Raw genomic sequence first — 17,641 nt, forward strand, 5'->3', positions numbered from 1 at the left:
CCCCTCAGGGGTGCACGCTTAGTCCAATCCTGTACTCCCTGTTCACCCAAGTATGCATGGCTGCGCACGACTCCAACACCATCATTAAGTTTGCCGAAGACACAATGGTGGTAGGCCTGATCACCAATAACAATGCGACAGCCTATAGGGAGGAGGTCAGAGACCTGGCAGTGTGGTGCCGGGACATCAACCTCTCCTGCAAGGTGAGCAAGACAAAGGAGCTGATCGTGGACTACAGGACACGGAGGGCCGAGCATACCCCCATTCACATCAACGGGGCTGTAGTGGAGCGGGTCAAGAGTTTCAAGTTCCTAGGTGTACACATCACTAAGGACCTATCATGATCCAGACACACCAACACAGTTGTGAAAGATGGCACGACAACGCCTCTTCCCTCTCAGGAGGCTGAAAGATTTGGCATGGGCCCTCAGATCCTCAAAAAGTTATACAGCTGCACCATGAAGAGCATCTTAACTGGCTGCATCACCGCTTGGTATGGCAACTGCTCAGCATCCAACCGCAAGACACAACAGAGAGTAGTGTTAACGGCCCAATACATCACTGGGGCTGAGCTCCCTGTCATCCAGGACCTCTTTACTAGGCGTTGTCAAAGGAAGGCTCTAAAAATCGTCAAGGACTCCAGCCACCCAATTCATACCGTTGTCTCTGCTACCTCACGGTAAGCGGTACCGGAGCGCCAAGTCTGGAACCAAAAGGCCACTGAACAGCTTCTACCCCCAAGCCATAAGACTGCTGAACAGTTAATCCACCCCAGGTGGTGAAGGTAGGCAAAATTACCTCCTCGACAATGATTCTCAACACAGGGGCCCCACAAGGGTGCGTGCTCAGTCCCTTCCTGTATTCCCTGTATACCCACGACTGCATGGCCTCACACAGTTCCAACTCCATCATCAAGTTAGCTGACGACACAACAGTATTAGGCCTGATTACCAAAAATGACGAGACAGCCTACAGGGAGGAGGTAGGCACTTTGACAGCATGGTGCCAGGTAAACAACCTCTCCCAAAACGTTAGCAAAACAAAGGAGCTGATTTTGGACTTCAGAAGGAACCAGGCTGGACACGCACCCATCCTCATCAACGGGGCCACTGTGGAGACGGTCAATAACTTCGAATTCATGTTAAACATTGTTATTGTACACAGAGTGAGTCCATGCAATTTATGACCTGTTAAAACCTCTCTAGGGTACGTGGGACGCTAACGTCCCACCTGACCAACATCCAGTGAAAGTGCAGGGCGCCAAATTCAAACAACAGAAATCTCATAATTAAAATTCCTCAAACATACATGTATTATACACCATTTTAAAGATACACTTGTTGTAAATCCAGCCACAGTGTCAGATTTCAAAAAGGCTTTACGACGAAAGCACACCAAACGATTATGTTAGGTCAGAGCCAAGTCACAGAAAAACACAGCCATTTTTTCCAGCCAAAGAGTGGAGTCACAAAAAGCAGAAATAGAGATAAAATTAATCACTAATCTTTGATGATCTTCATCAGATGACACTCATAGGACTTCATGTTACACAATACATGTATGTTTTGTTCGATAAAGTTCATATTTATATCCCAAAATCTCAGTTTACATTGGCGCGTCATGTTCAGTAGTTCCAAAACATCCGGTGATTTTGCAGAGAGCCACATCAATTTACAGAAATACTCTTAACAAACATTGCTAAAAGATACAACTGTTATGCATGGAATTTTAGATCCACTTCTCCTTAATGCAACCGCTGTGTCAGATTTCAAAAAAACTTTACGGAAAAAGCACACCATGCAATAATCTGAGTATGGCGCTCACACACAAAACCAAGCCATACAGATATCCGCCATGTTGTGTAGTCAACAGAAATCAGAAATAACATTATAAATATTCACTTACCTTTGATGATCATCAGAATGCACTCCCAGGAATCCCAGTTCCACAATAAATGTTTGTTTTGTTCGATGAAGTCCATAATTTATGTCCAAATACCTCCTTTTTGTTCGCCCAGTAATCCAAATTCATGAGGCGCGACACTAGGTCCAGACGAAAAGTCAAAAAGTTCCGTTACAGTCCGTAGAAACATGTCAAACGATGTATAGAATCAATCTTTAGGATGTTTTTAACATAAATCTTCAATAATGTTCCAACGGGAGAATTCCTTTGTCTTCAGAAATGCAATGGAACTCAAGCTAACTATCACGTGAACACGCGTGGTCAGCTCATGGCACTCTGTGAGAGACCTTACTCAATCCCCTCTCATTCGCCCCCACCTCACAGTAGAAGCATCAAACAAGGTTCTAACGACTGTTGACATCTAGTGGAAGCCTTAGGAAGTGCAATATGACCCCATTTCCACTGTCTCTTGGATAAGCGAAGAGTTGAAAAACTACAAACTTCAGATTTCCCACTTCCTGGTTGGAATTTCTCAGGTTTTTGCCTGCCATATGAGTTCTGTTTACTCACAGACATCATTCAAACAGTTTTAGAAACGTCAGAGTGTTTTCTATCCAAATCTACTAATAATATGCATATCCTAGCATCTGGTCCTGGGTAGCAGGCAGTTTACTCTGGGCACGCTTTTCATCAGGACGTGAAAATACTGCCCCCTACCCCAAAGAAGTTAAGCAAATATTTACTCCTGAGCTTATTTAGGCTTGCCATAAGAAAGGGGTTGAGTACTTATTGACTCAATGCATTTCAGCTTTTCATTATTAATTCATTTGTAAAAATGTAGAAATACATAGGTCCACTTTAACATTATATGGTATTGTGTGTAGGCCAGTGAATAAAAAAAAACATTTAATCAATTTTAAATTCAGGCTGTAGCACAACAAAATGTCAAAAAAGTTAAAGGGTATGAATACTTTCTGAAGGCACTCGTACCCCTTGACATTGGCTTGGTACCGGTACTTCCTGGATATAGCCTCGTTATTGTTATTTTATTGTGTTACTATGTCCTTTTTTATTTGTACTTTAATATTTTCTTACTTTTTAACTCTGCATTGTTGGGAAAGGGCCTGTAAGTAAGCATTTCATGGTAAAACCAACACCTACTGTATTCAGCACATATGACAAATACAATTTGATCGTAATTCCTATCAGAATCCAACAATTGAAATAGTCCATTACCCACAACCTGTGTTCAGAATGACTACTATGGCAAAATAATTGCAATATTAGACTACCTAAACCATCTAAACTGGAACAACTATCTCAGTTACGGGTGCAATAAATCCAACCCCTTACAGATTGGATTAGGTTAGAAAAATGTAAATTATTTTTGTGTAGTATAAGATCAATGAATCAACCGATGTGAATGCGGAAACATAGATATTAAACAAACTTCTAAAAATCAACCTTCAACCGAGCCTTCTGGGAAGAATGATAATGAGGTCCCTCCCACATCATTTTCACTCAGCAGGTTAACCAAAATTAAGTCAACACAGTCGATTAACAACAACACCATGCAGTGTTGATGCCGCTGTGATTAAAATAGCACTTCATTTATTCACTGCATGTGGTGTCAAATTTAGTGTTAATGTTAGTGTTCTAGTGTTAACCCCACTAGAATCAACACTCAGATATAACACTCACAACACTTGGTACCTTAAACACCAAGATTCTAACGCTTGTAAATTTGCTGTGTAGCCTAGCGGTTTTTAGGCCCTACATGGCCCTTAAGAACACGGGAATGCAGCATCCTCCCCTGGACAGTAAGATGTATATTATACGTTTACAGTTCCAGCATCAGCTCAGGGGAGGAATGTCCACTGAGGATGCTAGCTGTTTCTCCATCCATGTCTGTGATGCTAATAAAGAAACCGCCCTTAGCAGCTGCCTTTCATAAACAGCCTGCTTTTTTTGTAATGCTGACCCATTTGGCTTGGCTCTAAACCATGATTTCCCATAGGACCTCCACTAGCCAGAACTAGGATCCACTATGCACAACTACACAGCATGCACAGCCTCCCTCCACTCTCCACCCTAGCCTCCGCCCTCCTGGAAAACGGACAGTAACCGAACTATGTCCAACATTACTTTTCGGTCTCTAGTGCTGAAGGGAGGAAATGTTGATATAATTCAATGTCAGATGAAGCAATCAATATGATGGCTTCATAATAAAAACGACATCTGTTACACTGTTAATAATGCAATAGTCAAGTCAAACAGGCTGTCGGCCATCCCAGTTTCCTTTGATGAGTGCAAAGATGATTGATAGAGTTCAGGCCTACAGTATATTTGCATTGCTATAGTATTACATTCAAAAACACAGCCAAGACAACACATTTGGAGTCCAAAGTTCTATCTGAACTTCCATTTGGGATCTAACCAATGAGGATCAGCGGTTCCTGGCTCCCCCATCACCGTATGGTCAGGGCTGGGGTGATCTGGTTGGAGGACACATCCTGGACACAAAGTTTATTTGGCCAATCAGGGCCTTGTCAGGGGTCAACTAGGATTCATGCCAGGAACAGAACACACAAGGGAAAGACAGAAAGAAAGAAAAGGAGACATCGTGAAAAGAAGAGGTTTTTCTTAAAGCCAATTGTGATCTTTGGCGATCTTCCCTTGAGTGAGAGCGAAATAGAGAAAGTGAGAGAACATATAGAACATAAAATAGTTGATGGTAGAGAGGGGAGCGAGAAAGGGACAGAATGAAGAGTGGGTAAAGACAGTACATATATGGGGAGCGTTAGGGAACAGGAAGCAATATATCTTGATTTGTACGAAGTGCTGCTTTGGGGGCACATACAGTATTTGTATCATAGTTTTGCTTTATATATGTGTGCGTGTATGCGAGTGTGCATGTGTCTGTGTATGTACGCGCAAATTTGTGTGTGAGTGTGGCTGTGTGTATATTTTGGGGATTTTGGTAGGTTAGGCACTATGTCATCCTAGGTTCAGCATTGGTCGTACTGGCTCCACGTGATTGGTTTACCCATCTCTGGTGTTCCCAGTATGAGAGTCCTGTGGGGTGGTCTGGCTGTTGAAGAGTCAGAGATAGTCAAATGATCCGAAGCGTCCGTCCTCTCGGTCCATCTTGCTGCAGTCACACATGGTAGAAACTCACAGATTATGGGGAGCAAAAAAAACAGGCCCTTCCAAAAATGTCCATTAAGACCACAAAGAGTGGTTAGGCAAACAAGGGTTCCTTTGTGCTGTGGCAAACATATTCCTTTCACTCAACGTCCTGGCATTCGTTGTAACCTGACGGAAAACGCAGCAGGCATTTATTTCCCCAATGTCATGTTACATACTGGCACATGCACTGTATGGCTTACGGAATGGAATAAGTGTGTGTGTGCCCATGTGTTATTGCATTTGAGCGTACGTACCAGTGGCGGTCGGTGCCGTTTAAGATGAGGGAGGAAGATTATTATTTTTTATCAGCATGGCCTTATTTCTTATTAAAGCATATTGGATGACTTTCATATTCCATTCACCAAAGCTCAATGTAACATAGATAGGTTTAGGCTCCTACATGATACTCAAAATTCCCTATACCCATCATGAGGTTGCTACAGTACAACCTAGCCTATGAACGAAAGTTTACAGCATAGGTGCACAGGTCGAGAGAAATTTGAGTAATCAAGGTGACAGGCATTGACACGTTCAATACCGCCTTGCACACTCTTACCTGCATCTAGCTGATCTAATGTGTAATCATTAGTCAAACAGTTGCAAATGAGAGTTTCTATTGGACAAATTCAGGTATGTTTATCCCAGTTTCATTCCGTTTGCTTCCGATTAAGAAACATTTTTCAACAGAATCGATGGAATGAATACACCCCTGATCACACGCAAACACAGTTTACTTTCATAGCAGCCACATACAGTACAAACAGCATGATCCCTTTGATCGTTGTATAATTCCTTCTTGCATCTACTCGCTCTCCTCTCACGTTTTCCCTTCGCTTGTGGACTTTAGTGAATAACACATCAGCTGTCTGAAGTTGTCATAATTACTCTGTAAGTCTATGGAAAGGGTTGAGAACCACTAGCCTCCTAGGTTTTGTATTGAAGTCATTGTACCCAGAGGAGGATGGAAACTAGCTGTCTTCCGGCTACGGCATGGTGCTACCCTACAGAGTGCAGGTAAGGCTACTGTAGACCTTCATTGCAAAACAGTGTGTTTTAAAAATTCTTCGGCATAGGTGTCCCTTCCATGGGATGGTTGAGCTAACGTAGGCTAATGGGATTAGCATGAGGTTGTAAGTAACAAGAAAATTTCCCAGGACATAGACATATCTGATATTGGCAGAAAGCTTAAATTCTTGTTAATCTAACTGCACTGTCCAATTTGCAGTAGCTATTACAGTGAAATGATACCATGCTATTGTTTGAGGAGAGTGCACAATTTTGAACATGAAAAGTTATTAATGAACAAATTAGGCACATTTGGGCAGTCTTGATACAACATTTTGAACAGAAATGCAATGGTTCATTGGATCAGTGTAAAACATTGCACATACACTGCTGCCATCTAGTGGCCAAAATCTAAATTGCAACTGGGCTGGAATAATACATTATGGCCTTTCTCTTGCATTTCAAAGATGATGGTACAAAAAAATACAAAAGAACGGTTGGTTTTTCTTTGTATTATCTTTTACCAGATCTATTGTGTTATATTCTCCTACATTCCTTTCACATTTCCACAAACTTCAAAGTGTTTCCTTTCAAGTGTCTCCCTACCTCTTTGCCCCCTTCTCCATGTCTTTTGTAACAAGCAGCCATATAGGTTGTCAGTCCGCTAGGGACCTGTTTTTAACGTATTAAGTGTGTATGTCTATCCTGTGTTACCATTTAGTTAGCTAGTAAACAAATAATGAAATCAATTTGTGTAGTACTGAATAATAAGTAAGGCCCAGGTTTTTGCAGATGCAAGGAGGTCACGACTGTTCAGAATGATGATATGATACAAGGTTATGATTAATAAGTTATGGTTATGATTAATTGGTTATGGTTATGATTAATTGACTGTTTATAGATGTGATAGGTAAATACCGTTAGAGTTTAATTTGGGAGATGGTAACTCTTTATAGAACCGCTCTCTTGGTGCCCCAGATCCTAATGAGTTAATTGTTACATGATTAATTAAACTTTTTAGGGATAGGGGGCAGCATTTTTACTTTTTGATGAATTGGTGCCCATAGTGAACTGCCTCCTACTCTGTCCCAGATGCTAATATATGCATATTATTATTACTATTGGATAGAAACACTCTGAAGTTTTTAAAACTGTTTGAATTATGTCTGTGAGTATAACAGAACTCATATGGCAGGCAAACTTCCAAACAGGAAGTGGAAATTCTGGGGCTGGTTGATGTTAAAAAAGTCATTGCCTATTCAATTCCCAGTAAGATATGGATCTGTTCACACTTCCTACGCCTTCCACTAGATGTCAACAGTCAGTAGAGCGTGGAATGAAGCGAAGGCTCTAGTGTGATGTGGGGCCGGATGGCAGCTATTTGAGTCAGTGGTCTGGCAGAATGCTAGTTCCTGGTCACGCGCGCTAGTCATGATATGGCCATGTGTTCCATTACTCTGTAGACAAAAACGTATGCTCCGGTTGGAACGTTATTGGATATATATGATAACAACATCCTGAAGATTGATTCTCTACTTAATTCGACCAGTTTATTCGACCTGGAATATAACTTTTGAAGTTTTCGTCCAAGTTCGCCTGGACCGGCGCCAGCGTTTGGACATGTGAACTAAACGTGCTAGCAAAAGTTGCTAATTGGACACTAGTAATGGACATTATCGAACAAAACAACAATTTATTGTGGAACTAGGATTCCTGGCACTGCATTCTGATGAAAGATCATCAAAGGTAAGGGAATATTTATGATGTAATTTTGTATTTCTGTTGACTCCAACATGGCGGAGAAATGTTGTGTATTTCTGAGCGCCGTCTCAGATTATTGCATGGTATGCTTTTTCCTAAAGTTTAAAAAAAATCTGACACAGCGGTTGCATTAAGAACACGTGTATCTTTAATTATATGTAACACATGTATCTTTCATCAAAGTTTATGATGAGTATTTCTGTTATTTGACGTGGCTCTCTGTAATTACTCCGGATATTTTGGAGGCATTTCTGAACATGGTGCCAATGTAAACCGAGATTTGTGGATATAAAATGCACATTATCGAACAAAACATAAATGTATTGTGTAACATGATGTCCTATGAGTGTCATCTGATGAAGATTATCAAAGGTTAGTGATTAATTTTATCTCTATTTCTGCTTTTGTGACTCTATCTTTGGCTGGGAAAAATGGCTGTGTGTTTTTTGGATTTGGTGGTGATCTAACATAAATATATGTTGTGTTTTCGCTGTAAAACATTTAAAAAATCGGACACGATGGGTAGATTAACAAGATGTTTATCTTTTATTTGCTGTATTGGACTTGTTAATGTGTGAAAGTTAAATACTTCTAAAAAATATTTTTGAATTTCCCGCGCTGCCTTTTCAGCGGAATGTTGGGGGGGGTTCCGCTAGCGGACCGTGTGTCCTAGAAAGGTTAATTGGGTAACAATTAAACATATTTAGTCGATTAGATAAATAACAGTCTTCAGATTAATGTTGTAAGTCAAATCATGACATATGACACTGATTTGATTGAGACAAATTAAATGTCTTTCTATTCAATAAGTATCATTACATTGCAAAAAATGAGACAGTTCGATGGCTTGAATGCAACCCCAAACTCAAAAGGGTTAGCCAGCCCATGTTTGGCCTGATAGAGAACGTATTAATTGTAATAGGAACATGGGAAAACCATAATAAGAAAGCACTACTTACCCAGCTAGCACATAACGTTCTGAGAACCATATGTTTCTTAGAGTTTGGTGAGAGCGTGGTTGTCCTACGGCTATTTTGCATACAACCTTCCTGCACCTTTCTGGGAATGGTGCAGGATAGTTACTTGGCTTTGGTATATTCTCAGCACATTTAAGGAACTTGACAAAAAAATGTATTTCATTACTTTAACAGAAAGTTTCCTAAAATACTTTATATAAGAATGGCGCCGGAGGAGAAGGCTGCCGTTTAGCGGGCTCCTAACCAATTGTGCTATTTTGTGTGTTTTGTCGTGTTGTTTGTAACGTTTTTTGTACATAATGTTTCTGCCACCATCTCTTATGACCGAAAAGAGCTTCTGGATATCAGAACAGCGATTATTCACCTCGAACTGGACAAAGGTTTTTCTTTAACAATTCGGATGCGAAGGATTTACTCCAGATACCCGACCAGGCCCAAATCCCCGTCATTCGCATGAAGAGAAGATGCCAATACAGGGGACTTAGGTTGGGGTGCCTTATGAGAATTAGTCAGTGAGTGGGTAACCCGCCTCTACCATCCGTCCTATTGGCCAACGTGCAATCATTGGAGAATAAACTGGATGAGTTCTGTTCAAGATTCTCCTACCAAAGGAACATTAAAAACTGTAATATCTTATGTTTCACCTAGTCGTGGCTGAACGACAACATGGAAAATATACAGTTGGCAGCTTTTTCCGTGCATCGGCAAGACAGAACAGCTGCCTCTGGTAAGACAAGGGGTAGCGGTCTGTGTCTTTGTCAATAACGTAATCAAATATTAAGGAAATCTCAAGGTTTTGCTCATCTGAGGTAGAGTATCTAATGATAAGCTGTTTACCACTATTTACCAAGAGAGTTTTCATCTATATTTTTCGTAGCTGTCTATTTACCACCACAAACCAATGCTGGCACTAAAATCGCACTCAACGAGCTGTAAAAAAGCCATAAGAGAATGCTCATCCAGGGGCTGCGCTCCTAGTGGCCGGGGACTTTAATGCAGGGAAACTTAAATCCGTTTTACCTAATTTCTATGTGCAACAAGAGGAAAACAATCTGACCATACTTCTATCCTCCTAATTCCTGCTTACAAGTAAAAACTAAAGCAGGGAGTACCAGTGACTCGCTCAATAATGAAGTGGTCAGATGACGCAGATGCTAAGTTACAGGACGGTTTTGCTAGCACAGACTGGAATATGTTCCCGGGACTCATCCAATGGCATTGAGGAGTATACCACATCAATCACCGACTTCATCAAGGTGGTAAGGGTAAGTAACATCAGATCTGCCACGCAAGTGGTACCGGAGCTCCAAGTCTAGGTCCAAAAGGCTTCTTAACAGCTTCTATCCCCAAGCCATAAGACTGCTGAACAGCTAATCAAATGGCTACACGGACTATTTGCATTGAACCCCCCCCCCACCTTTTTTACGCTGCTGCTACTCGCTGTTTATTATCTATTGTCTACACATAATCACTTTACCCCTACCTACATGTACATATGACCTCAATTACCTCAACTAACCTTGACCCCCGCACATTGACTCTGTACCAGTACCCCCTGTATATAGCTTCGTTATTGTTATTTTATTATTGCTCTTTTATTTTTAACTTCAGTTTATTTAGTAAATATTTTTCTTCACTCTTATTTTTCTTAAAACTGCATTGTTGGTTAAGGGCTTGTAAGTAAGCATTTAAAGGTAATTTGTAATGTGACAAATAACATTTGATTTGGAAAAATGGTTACATTTCTTTAAAAAATGAGTAATGTTCTAGGAACGTTCTCCAACTGGTTTGACATTGGGAATGTTCTCAATAGTTCAGAGAATGTTAAAAAGCAACCTTATTCTGTGGGAATTTCAGTACTTCAGCATAACGTTTCCTACAAGTTTCCTCATGGTTTTATTTAGTCATGTTCTCAAATTGTACCTAGAACATTGGGAAAGCTTTACATAAAAACCACAATAAAACTTTAATAACATTCAGAGAATGTTCTAAGAATGCTATTTAAAAACATACATTCCATTCTCAGCATCAACAAAACTATCTTGTTAAGTGTGTTCAGGTGTGTTGGCCACGCCCACTAATTGGCCACGCCTGATCTTAATGAGTGCTTGTTTCCTTTCAATTGGGAGCAGCTTTGTATGGGTAAAAAAACACAGCCAAACCCTCCCTAACCCGGACGACGCTGGGCCAATTGTGCGCCACCCCATGGGCCTCCCAGTCCGGCTTCGACAGAGGCTGGACTCAAACTCAGAATCTCTGGTGGCACACCCAAGAGGCATTCAATGAAAGTTTTAAAGTTATTAAAAACATTAAAATAACTTATAATTTCCAGTTCTCAGAGCGTTAATAAAACCTTCCAGCCAGGAAAACATTAAAGGAACCAGAGTAAAACATTCCCAGAACAGACAAAATTTTCACTTCTGTTCTCAGAATGTTTAAAAAACAGTCATTTTTACCACTCAGGAAATATATGGCGTTGTTCCCACAATCATTGTGAAACCAAAAACATACGTTCCCACAACTTCCAAGGAACCAAATGTGCTAGCTGGGTAATGATTACAACACTAGGAGAAAGGAGACTAGAAAATGAAAAGTGATCAAGAAAGATAAAGAAAGGAGAGGGGATGAGTTGGCCTCAGTTCTCTTGGATCAGTCTGTCTGGGCCATAACCCCATGGTCACTTTCAGTCAATAATCCTGCCCCTCTCACCACAAGCCAAATGCCAGCAGCTCATCCTTGGCCCAGCAAGAGGTGATTTTTGAGAAGAATTAAATCAAAATGAATAATTTCTATATTGTACCCTTTTCTATTTTTTCATCAATATATTTTTCTTAGCATTTCCAGATGTTTCTCAGGAAATAAACACATTTCTTGGCAGGACATAGCTCTCCACTGCTAGCACATAGCGCCCCGAGAACCATATGTTTCTTAGAGCTTGGTGAGAATGTGGTTGTCCTATGGTTATTTTGCATACAACTTTCCCACAACTTTCTGGGAATGGTGCAGGAAAGTTGGTTGGATTTGGAACATTTTCAGCACATTTAAGGAACAAACAAAAAAAAGTAATATTCTTAGTATTTCATTACTTTAACAGGATGTTTTTTTATTATTTTACCCCATTTTTTTCTCCCAATTTCAATTACGATCTTGCCTCATCGCTGCAACTCCCCAACGGGCTCGGGAGAGGCGAAGGTTGAGTCATGCGTCCTCCGAAACATGACCTGCCAAACCACACTCCCTAACACCCGCCCGCTTAACCCGGAAGCCAGCTGCACCAATGTGTCTGAGGAAACACTGTTCAACTGACAACCAGGGTCAGCCTGCAGGCGCCCGGCCTGCCACAAGGAGTCGCTAGAGTGCAATGAGCCAAGTAAAGCCCCCCAGGCCAAACCCTCCCCTAACCCGGATAACGCTGGGCCAATTGTGTGAGGCCCTATGGAACAGAACGTTTTCTAAAAGTTCTAACATAGTTACGTTTCAATTCAAATTTGGTAATGTTCTAGGAACGTTCCCCAACTGGTTTAACATTGGGGAAATTTTCAAATATACTGAACAAAAATATAAATGCTACATGCAACAATTTCTAATATTTTACTGTGAGAAAATCAGTCAATTTAAATGAATTCATTAAGCCCTAATCTATGGATTTCACATGACTAGGAATTGGGCCTCACAATGGGCCTAAGGAGCTCATCACAGTATTTCTGTGCATTCAAATTGCCATCGATAAAATGCAATTGCATTTGTTGTCCATAGTTTATGCCTACCCATACCATAACACCACAGCCACCATGAGGCACTCTGTTGACAGCGTAGACATCAGCAAACTGCTTGACTACATGACGCCATACAAGGGGTCTGCGGTAGTGAGGCCGGTTGGACGTACTGCCAAATTCTCTAAAATGACGTTGGAGGAGGCTTATGGTAGAGATATGAACATTCAATTCTCTGGCAACAGCTTTGATGGCCATTCCGGCAGTTAGCAAAACTTGAGACATCTGTGCGCAATGTAGAGTGGCCTTTTATTGTCCCTAACACTGTGTAATAATCATGCTGTTTAATCAGCTTCTTGATATGCCACACCTGTCAGGTGGATGGATTATTTTAGCAAAAGAGAAATTCTTACTAACAGGGATGTAAACAAATTTGTGCAAAATATTTGACAGAAATACGCTTTTTGTCCATATGGAACATTTCTGGGATCTTTTATTTCAGCTCATGAAACATGGGACCGACACTTCACATGTTGCGTTTATATATTTGTTCAGTATAGTTGGACAAAATTAGATCACCAAATTCTAACACTGCACCTCTGCAAGTCTTTCCCTCTCTCTCTCTTAAGACAGGATTTTTCAAATGTTTATCAATGAACTTCCAGTGAATCTATACAGAAATGTTTTTGTGAAGGAAAACAATTATGAGGAAACTGTTCAGACAAGGAGCTGGCTTTGCATGGCTAGGCTGCGCAACCAAACATGCACCCATGTATCCTATGTCTCATAAGATGTAGAGCGCCAACATACACCATTTGAATTGCTAGTTTAAATACTGTGACAGGAAACTCTACTCTTTACACCCGCAAAGTTCATTCGATCCCACAAGAATGCTTTGCAGCAGAGAGAGAGAGAGAGAGAGAGAGAGAGAGAGAGAGAGAGAGAGAGAGAGAGAGAGAGAGAGAGAGAGAGAGAGAGAGAGAGAGAGAGAGAGAGAGAGAGAGAGAGAGAGAGAGAGAGAGAGAGAGAGAGAGAGAGAGAGAGAGAGATGCGGTATCTCTCTGGTTGCTTGGGGTTTAAGGTTTGTGACACACAGATCTCAGTCTCCTTCTCCCCAGATCAACTCTGCTTCCACCTTTCCTTCCCCTACTAATTAGCACCCAGCAAATGAGAGAGGCAAAATTATAGGCTAGTCAGCAGAGTGACTGCCCACTGCCTGCAGGAAAGTGAAAAGTCGGTCCTAAACTTCAGGTCCTATAACATAGGCAGGCCTGCATTGTAAATGGATAACACCATCAAGAGATGTCTTACGACCACCAGCTAGGCTACTGTAGCTTTGAAAGTGCTAAAAGGGCGTGTTCATGTATAGTCCACACACATACTGTAGGCCTATCTATCTACAAATGGATGCAAGTGGAGACAGATATAATTCATCTAAATAATGAGTCTATTATTCTATACTGCTTCTCTGTAACCTTGTAGGCCTTACCCCAATAACCTTTTTTTAATAGTTAATATTGTAGGCCTTATCCCCAATAACCTTTTTTAATAGACTGTTGTTGACAATGTAAAGGGCTTAAAGCCAGCTGGCAGTTGACCATGGTCATGATGTTGATGTAGGGGAGTTGGACAGCATTTGGGGCTTTTTGTTGGGACCAGCGCAGCACTGAATAAGCCATGGAGCTCCACTGGGCTGCAGACAGCCCCGGTCCAAAGAGTACCTCAGCGCTCAGTTCAGCCTCAGCTAGCTGTGTGGAGGCGAGCAGAGCGGCGGTGACAACATATTTATTCCAGATGGAGAAGAGGACCGACCAACCAACAGACCCAGCTGCTGCTGACCTACGTTTTACTCTCACATCTTTCCCTTTTCGCCCCCTGCTTTTCAAAATTAATCCCCCTGAAGTGGGCTTAATTTGATTTCCTAATGTGGATACTTGTGTCTATCCACATTTGTTATTTTGTTTAGGCTAGCCTACCTGACAGCGTGGGTTTTGCTGTCAGTGGTCCAGGGAGTCTTGACTCCTGACTCTTCACTGATGCTGTCTGTGTTTTGACTGCTTATCCTTTCATTCAGTTCTCATGAAGTACACATACTCATTTCAATGGAAAACATGCAAACCGTCTTGGCTGTGAAAAAGGCTCCCATGATCGAGAATTACCGAGGAGGGAATGGAACTGATGACACACAACAGGGTTGAGCTCTGCAGTGCAGGGTGTTAGAGTTACGGCCCCTCATGTCTTCCTCTAGAGCTGGAATTGAACATGACAAAAACCTAATATAACAAAGCCTAAAGAACTTGTTCACCTCTATACTGGCACAGACTTTAATATCTCAGTAGCCGGAACTCTCTCAGTTCAGTCCAGGCTACTACCCACCTCCAGGTCTGCCGGCTACAACATCAAAATCTTATCAAAGTCATTGATGAGAAAGGTTTGATGCTGGTTTCAGCGGGGGGGGGGATATATTAGATAGAGCTATAGCAGTAGAGAAACTCAGTCATACACTGCTGCAATACCTATCCCACCAGTCTGCCTGCCTGATGTAGGAGCCACAGACACACATACCGAGGTATCCTGCTGTGGTCTGGGCAGAGGGCCCTGATGTCTTACACAGAGACAGAGACAAATATTTTAGCAATCTTTATTACAGACACTTCACCCGCAGGCCAGGCATACCTTTTTGAGGGATATGGATTGAGGAAGGAATTGATCTTGTTCTGTCTTTGGTAGAACATGACTGCACTCTTTTGGTCATTGAAAAAACATACACAAAGATTTCAGTATGTTATTAAGAAGCATTCTCATCTGCATTACAGTGTTACATGCTGTTATCTGTTTTGGGGCATGAGTAGCAACTTAATTTTGTGAATATTAATGCAAATTGATCATTCTTCAAACCTAAAGCAGCCAATGAAATAACTGTCCTAGTGAGGATAATGGTTCATAATTGTTATCATGCTTTTTTTGTGTGTGTGATGTACATAATACTGTCAGTATTAAATTAATTTCAAGGATTTGTATCAATTAAAAACTTGGTTGAAGATGCCACGAAGTAAGTGGCAATGCCTTAACCATATATGTGTTGAAGGCCACTAGGGCCTCTTCCATCCTTGTCAAGGGGAGTGCTAACCTTCTCTCCTTTCATACAACACAACGACATGGGGTAAATTATCGCTATATAAACCACTGCTAGCATATAAACTTCTCGACCACGGTTGGTAAAATTTTATCTACCCTTTTGAGAAAATATACAATAACAGTAAAACATACTACTTCCCCATACGTGCAATATTTTCTAACATCCAAATCAATGGTTATAAACGTTTTATTCTTTGTATTAATATATATTCCCAGAATGCAATTGTATTTTATTTACATATTATTCGTGTGGGCCAATGACATTGAGTTTCGATACGACGTTTTTCAATCCAGGAAGTCAACAAAATATTTTCGAAATGGAACCAGCTCGTTTGAAAACAAAACGATACGCTAAGAAACAACTAGGTGTCTGCTTTTCGTTAGTTGTCTACCTACTTTCGTCCTTGTCTCGAAGACTAATAATGTTGTTTGGTAGTAGTTCGCTGCGGTTTTCCCCCCTCCAGCCTCTATCAGCTGATGCCAATGATGTGTACAGTATGAAGCGTTACATATGAGACGTTGGTATGTGAGGCGTTATACGTGTCTATACCTCGATTGTAAAATGTAATATTCAACTAACAACTGGTATTTTTTTGTACTTTTTGTATTTTATTAGGATCCCCATTAGCTGTAGCAAAAGCATCAGCTACTCTTCCTGTGGTCCACACAAAACATGAAACATGACATAATACAGAACATTAATAGACAAGGACAGAACTGCATACATATTTTATAAAGGCACACGTAGCCTACATATCAATACATACAGAAACTATCTAGGTCAAATAGGAGAGAGGCGTTGTGCCGAGACGTGTTGCTTTATCTGTTGTTTAAACCAGGTTTGCTGTTTATTTGAGCAATATGAGATGGAATGGAGTTCCATGCAATAATGTCCCTATATAATACTGTACGCTTTTTTGCCATTATTCTGGATTTGGGGACTGTGATAAGACCCCTGGTAGCATGTCTGGTGGGGTAAGTGTGTGTGTCAGACCTGTGTGTAAATTGACTGTGCAAACAATTTGGGATTTTCAACACATTGTTTCTTATAAAAAATAAGAAGTGATGCAGTCAGTCTCTCCTCAACTCTTAGCCAAGAGAGACTGGCATGCATAGTATTTACAGTTGAAGTCGGAAGTTTACATACACTAAGGTTGGAGTCATTAAAACTCATTTTTCAACCACTCCACAAATTTCTTGTTAACAAACCATAGTTTTGGCAAGTCGGTTAGGACGTCTAACTTTGTGCATGACACAAGTCATTTTCCCAACAATTGTTTACAGACAGATTATTTCACTTATAATTCACTGTATCACAATTCCAGTGGGTCAGAAGTTGACTGTGCCTTTAAACAGCTCGGAAAATTCCAGAAAATGATGTCATGGCTTTAGAAGCTTCTGATAGGCTATTTGACATCATTTGAGTCAATTGGAGGTGTCCTTGTGGATGTATTTCAAGGCCTACCTTCAATCTCAGTGCCTCTTTGCTTGACATCATGGGAAAATCAAAAGAAATCAGCCAAGACGTCATACAAAAATTGTAGACATCCACAAGTCTGGTTTATCCTTGGGAGCAATTTCCAAACGCCTGATGGTACCACGTTCATCTGTACAAACAATAGTAAGTAAGTATAAACACCATGGGACCACGCAGCCGTCATACCGCTCAGGAAGGAGACGCGCTCTGTCTCCTAGAGATGAACGTACTTTGGTGTGAAAAGGGCAAATCAATCCCAGAACAAGAGCAAAGGACCGTGTGAAGATGCTGGAGAAAACTGGTACAAAAGTATCTATATCCACAGTAAAACGAGTCATATATCGACATAACCTGAAAGGCCGCTCAGCAAGGAAGAAGCCGCTGCTCCAAAACCGCCATAAAAAAGCCAGACTATGGTTTGCAACTGCACATGGGGACAAAGATCGTACTCTTTGGAGAAATGTCCTCTGGTCTGATGA

At 41.1% G+C, this 17,641-nt stretch overlaps 1 non-coding gene across 1 annotated transcript; it reads right to left on the reverse strand.

The window, feature by feature from the left end:
- Positions 1–15,571: 15,571 nt before the first annotated feature.
- On the reverse strand, positions 15,572–15,699 carry LOC120021945. The gene has a single exon (XR_005472578.1). It is a non-coding gene; the product is annotated as a U6atac minor spliceosomal RNA (small nuclear RNA).
- Between the last annotated feature and the right edge of the window lie 1,942 nt (positions 15,700–17,641).

The sequence above is a fragment of the Salvelinus namaycush genome, chromosome 26 (assembly GCF_016432855.1).
Source record: "Salvelinus namaycush isolate Seneca chromosome 26, SaNama_1.0, whole genome shotgun sequence".
In the NCBI taxonomy this organism is placed as follows: domain Eukaryota; kingdom Metazoa; phylum Chordata; class Actinopteri; order Salmoniformes; family Salmonidae; genus Salvelinus; species Salvelinus namaycush.